At 39.7% G+C, this 8,112-nt stretch overlaps 1 non-coding gene across 1 annotated transcript; it reads right to left on the bottom strand.

Moving 5' to 3' along the window:
- Positions 1 to 360: 360 nt before the first annotated feature.
- LOC116105447 lies at positions 361 to 467 on the bottom strand. The gene has a single exon (XR_004124083.1). It is a non-coding gene; the product is annotated as a small nucleolar RNA R71 (small nucleolar RNA).
- Between the last annotated feature and the right edge of the window lie 7,645 nt (positions 468 to 8,112).

The raw sequence follows: 8,112 nt of genomic DNA, 5'->3' as shown, positions 1-8,112 counted from the left end.
CTAAGGGAGTTTTCAATTCTCTCAGTTGATGGCAGTGGTTCGAGTATTACAAGACCAGTAGTATAAGCTAACAACTTTGAGATAAAGCCAGCAATCATCCAGATGATCCAGCAGTCGGTACTGTTCAGGGTAGATTTGAAGAAAGATCCAAATCTACTCATTGCCAATTTTCTGGAGATTTCTGATACTTTTAAGTCAAACGGAGTGTCAGATGATGCCATTAGATTGAGGCTATTCCCATTTTCATTGAAGGATAAAGCTAAGGGATAGTTAATGGCATTACCAACAGGAACGATTACAACCTGGAATGATTTAGCACAGAAGTTCCTGACCAAATTCTTTCCTCCAGCAAAATCGGCAAAGCTGAGAAATGATATCACATCGTTTTTATAGGAAGAGTCAGAATCTTTGTATGAGGCTTGGGAGAGATACAAAGAATTACTGAAAAGGTGTCCACATCATGGGTTGCCAGTTTGGATGCAAGTCCAAACATTTTATAACAGATTGATGGTGAATGTGCAAACTATGGTGGATGCAGCCTCGGGAGGAGCACTACAGAATAAGACTCCAGAAGAAGCTCACGAGTTGCTTGAGGTTCTGGCAAGCAACAATTATCAAAGACCTAATGAGAGCATGCAACCGAAGAAATCTATGGGTCTTCATGAAGTTGATGCATATACAGCCATTTTAGCCCAATTGACAGCACTTCAGAGACAATTGGGAAGTATGCAGGTAAACTCTATTCAAGCTCCTCAACTAACTTGTGATTTTTGTGCAGGTAATCACGTGAGCAATGACTGTCAAGTGGGGAACACATTTGCTTCATCATCGTCATCATCGGAGTAGGTTAACTACTTGGCAGGAAATCAGAGGCAACCAAACAATCCCTATTCCAACACATATAATCCGGGTTGGAGGAATCATCCAAATCTATCTTGGGGCAATCAGAACTAGCAAAACAATCAATGGAACGAAAGAGCATTGCCAACTAACCAAACAGGGGTGAATAATCAACCAGGAGACCCAAGAGTGACAAAATTGGAGAACATGTTTAGGAAGTTTATGCAAGAGACCACAGGTTTTATGAATGAGACGAGGATGAATTTCAAAAATCAAGGGGCGTCCATTCGGAATCTAGAGGTACAGATGGGGCAATTAGCTGAAAAGGTAAATGAGAGACCACAAGGGTCTTTACCAAGCAACACAGTGACTAACCCACATGAGCAAGCAAATGCAATAATTTTGAGGAGTGGGATAGTTTTGGAAAAGGTGGAGCAAGCAGGGAATGAAGAAAAGCCACCAAATGAAAAGGAAGAATCTGATGAGGAAGTAGATGAAGAGATTGTGGCTGAAGAGAAACCATCTATTTCTAGGGAAGAAGAACAAAAACGGGAAGTGAGGTAAAGACAAAGGAAAAAGAAATTGCCATTTCCCGAGATACCACCCAAATTGGCACATCACACTCCACTTGTGCCGTTCCCTCAAAGACTAAAGAAAAAGAATCAGAATAAGCAGTTTTCCAAATTCATTGAAATATTTAGAAAATTGCATATTAACATTCCTTTTGTAGATGCATTGCAATAGATGCCGAGCTACGCAAAATTTCTCAAGAAGATTTTATCAAACAAAAGGAAGTTAGAGGATGAAGAAACAGTGATGCTTATAGAGGAGTGCAGCGCCATTATCTAGAAGAAGCTACCCCTGAAACTCAAAGATCCAGGGAGTTTTACTATTCCTTGCATTATAGGAGATATTACTTTTGATCGAGTTTTATGTGATTTAGATACTAGCATCAATTTAATGCCTTTTTCTGTTTTCAGGAGACTGGGAATTGGTGAAGTGAAGCCAACGACCATGTCGTTGTAACTTGCAGATAGGTCCATAAAACATCCACGGGGTATAGTTGAAGATGTGTTGGTGAAGGTGGACAAGATTATCTTTCCGGCAGATTTTGTTGTATTGGACATGGAGGAGGATAAGGAAATGCCTCTTATTTTGGGCCGACCGTTTTTGGTCACAGGAAGAGTACTCATTGATGTGCAAGAAGGAAAGTTACTATTAAGGGTTCAAGATGAAACAGTAACATTCAATGTGTTTGAAGCTATGAAGTTTCCATCCAAGTCGGATTCGTGTTTCAGTGTTGATGTGGTAGATAAACTAGTAGCGGAGACCATTGAAGAGAACACTCCGCAACTACCTCTAGAAGTGTGTATTGGCAAATCAAGAACAATAGAGGTAGATGAGTCGGCAAAGAATGAATGTGCTAGATTGTTGGAAGCACTTCAGCTGATTGATGAGAACCAAGATCTTGAATTTAAGGAATTTGATTTTGAGAAAAAGAAGGCAAAGGAAAGAAATGAGGAACCTCCAAAGCTTAAATTGAAACCCTTACCCTCCCACCTCAAATACGTGTATCTTGGGGAATTGGAAACATTCCCAGTAATCATCAGTTCAAAGTTGAGCAATTTGGAAGAAGAGCGATTGATTCGGGTGATGAGAGAACATCGATCAGAAATTGGATGGACTATTTCGGATATTAGAGGAATCTCTCCATCTTTTTGCATGCATAAGATACTCATGGAGGATGATATCAAGCCTAGAGTTCAACCACAATGAAGATTGAATCCTTCGATAAAGGAAGTGGTGAGAAAGGAGGTAGTGAAACTTCTATATGCGGGAATAATTTATCCCATTTCTGATAGTCCATGGGTGAGTCCGATGTAAGTGGTTCCGAAGAAGGGAGGTATCACAGTGGTAAAGAATAAGAGCAATGAATTGATACCAACTAGGACAGTCACAGGCTGGAGAGTGTGCATTGATTACCGAAACTTAAATGAAGCGACAAGAAAGGATCATTTTCCACTTCCTTTCATTGATTAGATGTTAGAGAGATTGGCAGGGCATGCTTATTACTGTTTCTTGGATGGTTATTCAGGATACAATCAGATTGCCATCACTCTTGAAGATCAAGAGAAGACGACCTTCACTTGACCCTATGGCACATTTGCTTACCGAATGATGCCTTTTGGTTTGTGTAATGCACTAGCCACATTTTAGAGATGCATGATGTCGATCTTTGGAGATATGGTGGAGCAGTTTATAGAAGTCTTCATGGATGACTTTTCTGTTTTTGGTTCGTCTTTTGATAATTGCTTATCTAATCTTTCTTTTGTTTTACAGCGATGTCAGGAGATGAACTTGGTACTCAATTGGGAGAACTGTCACTTCATGGTCCAGGAAGGAATAGTGCTTGGTCATAGAATCTCAAGACGAAATAGAAGTGGATCGAGCAAAGACGGATGTGATTGAGAAGCTGCCACCACCCTCCAATGTTAAAGCAATTCGAAGTTTCTTGGGGCATGCGGGGTTTTATAGACGGTTCATCAAAGATTTTTCTAAGATCTCTAAAACCCTTTGCAATTTATTGATTAAAGATGTTGCTTTTGATTTTAATGATGAATGCATGCATGCCTATCAAACTCTAAAAAAGTTATTAGTAACTGCACCTATTATTACAGTCCCCGATTGGGGACTGCCATTTGAATTGATGTGTGATGCTAGTGATTTTGCTTTAGGAGTGGTGTTAGGACAGAGGAAAAACAAAGTGTTGCATGTAATTCAATATGCTAGCAAAACACTCACTAATACACAATTGAATTACACCACCACTAAAAAAGAATTGTTGGCTATGGTTTTTGCTTTTGATAAATTTTGTTCATATTTGCTAGGTGCCAAGGTGATAGTCTACATTGACCATTCAGCACTCAAACACCTATTAGCAAAGCAAGAAGCGAAACCTCGGCTGATAAGATGGATCCTATTGCTACAAGAGTTTGAGTTGGAGATACGAGATAAGAAAGGGTCAGAAAATGTGGTAGCGGACCATTTGTCAAGGATTGAATGACCAATTCAGGGAAATGAAGAAGAAACCCAAATCAAAGAAACTTTCCCAGATGAGAAATTGATGAGAGTGGAAGAAGCACCGTGGTATACAGATTTTGCAAACTACTTGTTAGCGAGAGTGCTCCCTATTGGCATGACCTTCCAACAAAAGAGGAAGTTTTTCTCAGATTTGAAATACTATTTCTGGGAAGAGCCATTCCTCTATAGACATTGTGCTGATCAGATGATACGTAGGTGTGTTCCGGAAGAGTAAATGGAAAGTATTATAAGGCATTGTCATGAAAATGGAATAGGTAGCCATTTTGGAGGAGCTAGGATAGTAGCCAAGGTTCTTCAATCTGGGTTTTACTGGCCCACCCTTTTTAAGGATTCTTTTCGGATGGTTCAGGAATGTGACCAATGTCAACGGAGTGGTAATATTTCAAAGAAAGATGAGATGTCATTGAACAACATCCTTGTAGTTGAGCTATTTGATGTGTGGGGAGTTGACTTCATGGGTCCCTTCCCAAATTCTTTTGGGAACACATACATTTTGGTAGCAGTGGATTACGTATCAAAGTGGGTGGAAGCAGTTGCATTGCCGTCTAATGATGTCAGGGTAGTGATTACTTTTGTGAGAAAGAACATTTTCTCAAGATTTGGAGTACCACGGGCAATCATTATTGATGGAGGATCACACTTTTGCAATAGGCAATTTGATGCCCTGTTGGGAAAGTATAAGTTGAAACATAGAGTTGCAACACCTTACCATCCACAGACCAGCGGCCAAGTGAAACTGTCGAACAGAAAACTTAAGGGAATTTTAGAAAAGGCAATTAATGCATCTAGGAAAGATTGGTCACGGAAATTGGATGATGCATTATGGGCCTATTGAACTGCATTTAAGACTCTGATTGGTATGTCTCCATTCAGGATGGTTTATGAGAAGGCATGTCACTTGCCAATGGAACTCGAGCATAAGGCCTATTGGGAAGTAAAGCAGCTCAACATGGATTTACGAGCTGCTGGGGAGGAAAGGATGTTGACTTTGAATGAACTCGATGAGTTCCGTCTCGAAGCTTATGAGAATGCTAGGATGTACAAGGAAAAGACCAAGAAGTGGCATGACAAGCATATAAGAAAGAAGAACTTTGAAGTAGGTCAGAAAATGTTGTTGTTTAACTCTAGACTTAGGCTTTTCGCAGGAAAATTTAGATCTAGGTGGTCCGGACCCTTCATAGTTACAAGAGTTTACCCATTCGGAGCAGTGGAGGTGTCACATGAAGAAAAATGCACATTTAAGGTCAATGGTTAGGGATTGAAGCCATACATCGACGGAGTGATGAGTTGCAAGTCAATTCCTCTCCAGCTTGACATTCCGACATGAGAACTTGAAAGAGTCGAGCTTTCCGACTATAAACAAGCGCTCCTTGGGAGGCAACCCAAGTGTTTTTAGTTGTTGTTGTTTATTTTTAATTGTTTAGTTTTCTTATGATTTTAGATGAAGCCTAATTTGTGTGTTTGTGGGTGTTTCGGGTGAATTATCGAATCAAGGTGGAAAATGGAATTGTCTAGTTTTCACCGCGGCGAAGAAGTTTCTTCGCTGCAGCGACGCACATTTGTGAAAAACTTGGAATTCGAAAAGTGCCAAACTTCACCACGGCGAAGTATCTTTTTTGCCAAGGTGATGTGTCTCTGTTTTTTTCCGCCGCGGCGAAGAAAAATGGGCAAAAATGTACTAAGGAAAATTCGCCGCAGCGAAGATTGTTCTTCGCCGGGGCGATGTGCTACTGTAATTTTTCGCCGCGGCATCGACTGGGTTTGGTTTTAGGGTTTTAGAAATGAAGAACTTCGCCGCAGCGAAACCTGGTTTTTATAAATACCTTGTGCAACCTTTCATTTTTTGCGAAACTTTTCAAATCCATTTGAGAGAAAAAATTTCCAACTTCAATCCAGAGCCTTCCCAGTGATTTCCCAGAAAAGTTTTTCACTCCTTAACCTTTCTAAACACCAAAACAACTTGATCTAACCAAGATCTTTTCGAAAAATTGAAGAAATTTGTGGGTTCAAGAAATTGGGGATTTTGCAATCTAGGATGAATTTTGGCTAAATTAGTGGCGAATAATCCCTTGTTTTGGTAAGATTTCAAGTTCCCTAAGCTTTTAATCGCAATTTTTTGAGTTTTAATTTGTGGATTTGAAAATATTGATTGTGGTTGAGTTGTGAATTTTGGTGATAGTGTGCATTGATTTTATGTTGGCGGAAGTGTTGATTTTGCATTGTGTTATATTGAGGAGTGTGGGCTTTGAATTTTAGAGCATTTGGTTGAGTTTGGAAAAGTTGTAGTTTGGGGGTCTAAGTGCAAATTTTGGAAGTGTTGTTTTACTGCAGGATTGATTGTGGTTGTTCATAGGGCGTTTAGGGTTGAGTTGTTAAGTTGAATTGTTGAGTTGATTGATAGTTTTGGAAAGATGCCGCTCAAAGTGTTGTCTAAGGGTAAAGAAAAAGGAAAGAAAGTAGACAACCAATTTGTGAGTGAGTAGGCTCAAACACGCTATGAAAGGGCAGCCCAAAGGAAAGATAAAGGATTTATTCTTGAGCGTGGATTGACCGCGAGCCAGGCTATGGATTGGAGTCAAGGGAGACATTGGGAACTTTTATGAGTGCACCTATAAAAGCGGTTGTAGAGCCACTAGTGAGAGAATTTTATGCCAACCTCCCGAAGTGTGAATCTGGTACTGTGTTTGTGAGGGGTACTGATGTGGCATCTACTACAAAGGTGATCAAAATTTTATAACTTGCCTAAGATTGACCAGAATGATTATGCAAATTTTAGGAAGACACAGTTTGAGGATGATATCATTCTTTCGGTCATTACGAAACCGAACACCACTTACGAGGTTTCGAAAAAGGGCAAGAAGAGCATCAAGGGAACTAACTTGACACCGGTGGCTCGGTTGTGGCAATACTTTATTTGTGCGAGGATGATACTGGAGACACACTATAGTACGGTGACGTATGAGAAGGCATTACTGCTCTATTCTATTGCCACAAGAAAGAGTATGGATGTGGGACAAATAATCCTGAACAACATTAAGCATACAGCCAAACCAGGGTGAGGGAGTTACCCTTTCCCACATCTCATTACAGCTTTGTGCACTCGAGTAGGAATCGAGGTACATGATGATGAGCCACTTATCCACACTGCCACTTATACACGCTGCCCCAATCCTCGACTCAAACTATTATCACAAGCACCTTGAACGTCCAAACGATGAGCAACCTAGCGTAGGGACAAAACAGCAGCAAACCACACAAGGCGCTGCCTCATCATCCAATTCCACAGCCACCATAAGGGAAATGATGCAGCAGATGATGGGTCAGATGAGACGTATGGCAAAACGTCAGGATTGTCTAGTAGAGTAGACCCAGATGATGTATGAAATGTAGAAGAGTAGCTTCAACAAGCTCAAGGTTGATACTGCAGAATTCTAATGGGCTGATTGGGATTCAGATGAGTGGATGGGCTCCGAATCAGAAGAGGATGATGTCGAAGGAGACGAGGAGGCCGAAGAATGAGCACTTTTTTTAGTTTTTTTTGTATTTCATTTCGAACATTGAACTCAGTTAATACTTTGTGTTTTGGATTGTTTTTAGTTGTTTTAGTTGTTTAATTTTTGTTTTAATTTCGTAGTTGATGTAAAGACAAGATTAGGGTTGTAATATTTTCATATTAGTCAGTTAATTTTTCTAACACAGTGGACACCATAGTTTTCAATTGTTTTTACAGATTTTGGTGATGAAAAAGTCAAGGAACGGGTGTGCACATTGTTGAGCAAAACTTCAACTTCACGAATTAAGTAGGGAACTATCTCGTACTTTGTCGATTTTGTTTTTCTACTCCTAATTTGTGCATAATGTGACATTGGGGACAATGTCGTCTTTAGTTTGGGGGTGGGAAAAATTTGAGAAATTTTTTTTTTTGTAGTTAATTTTGTGTTTTTGTTGTGTATGCCAATGATGAATTGTATAAATCAATGATGAGATTAGGTTGTTGTGATTTTATTATTGAAAAATGTTAAGCATTGCTTCAAGTTTATGTTTATTGACTGAATTTTGATTGAGGTTTGTTGAGTGGTTCAGCCACCATTTTCATTTATTTCAGCATGCTTAGATTCATTTTATGTGGTTAGGTAAAGTTTGATAATGTTGGTGGACTCTATAACTTAG

This window comes from Pistacia vera, unplaced genomic scaffold (genome assembly GCF_008641045.1).
Source record: "Pistacia vera cultivar Batoury unplaced genomic scaffold, PisVer_v2 Contig499, whole genome shotgun sequence".
NCBI classification, from domain to species: domain Eukaryota; kingdom Viridiplantae; phylum Streptophyta; class Magnoliopsida; order Sapindales; family Anacardiaceae; genus Pistacia; species Pistacia vera.
The sequence above is the reverse complement of the archived record's forward strand: the minus strand, read 5'-3'. Positions and strand labels throughout refer to the sequence as shown.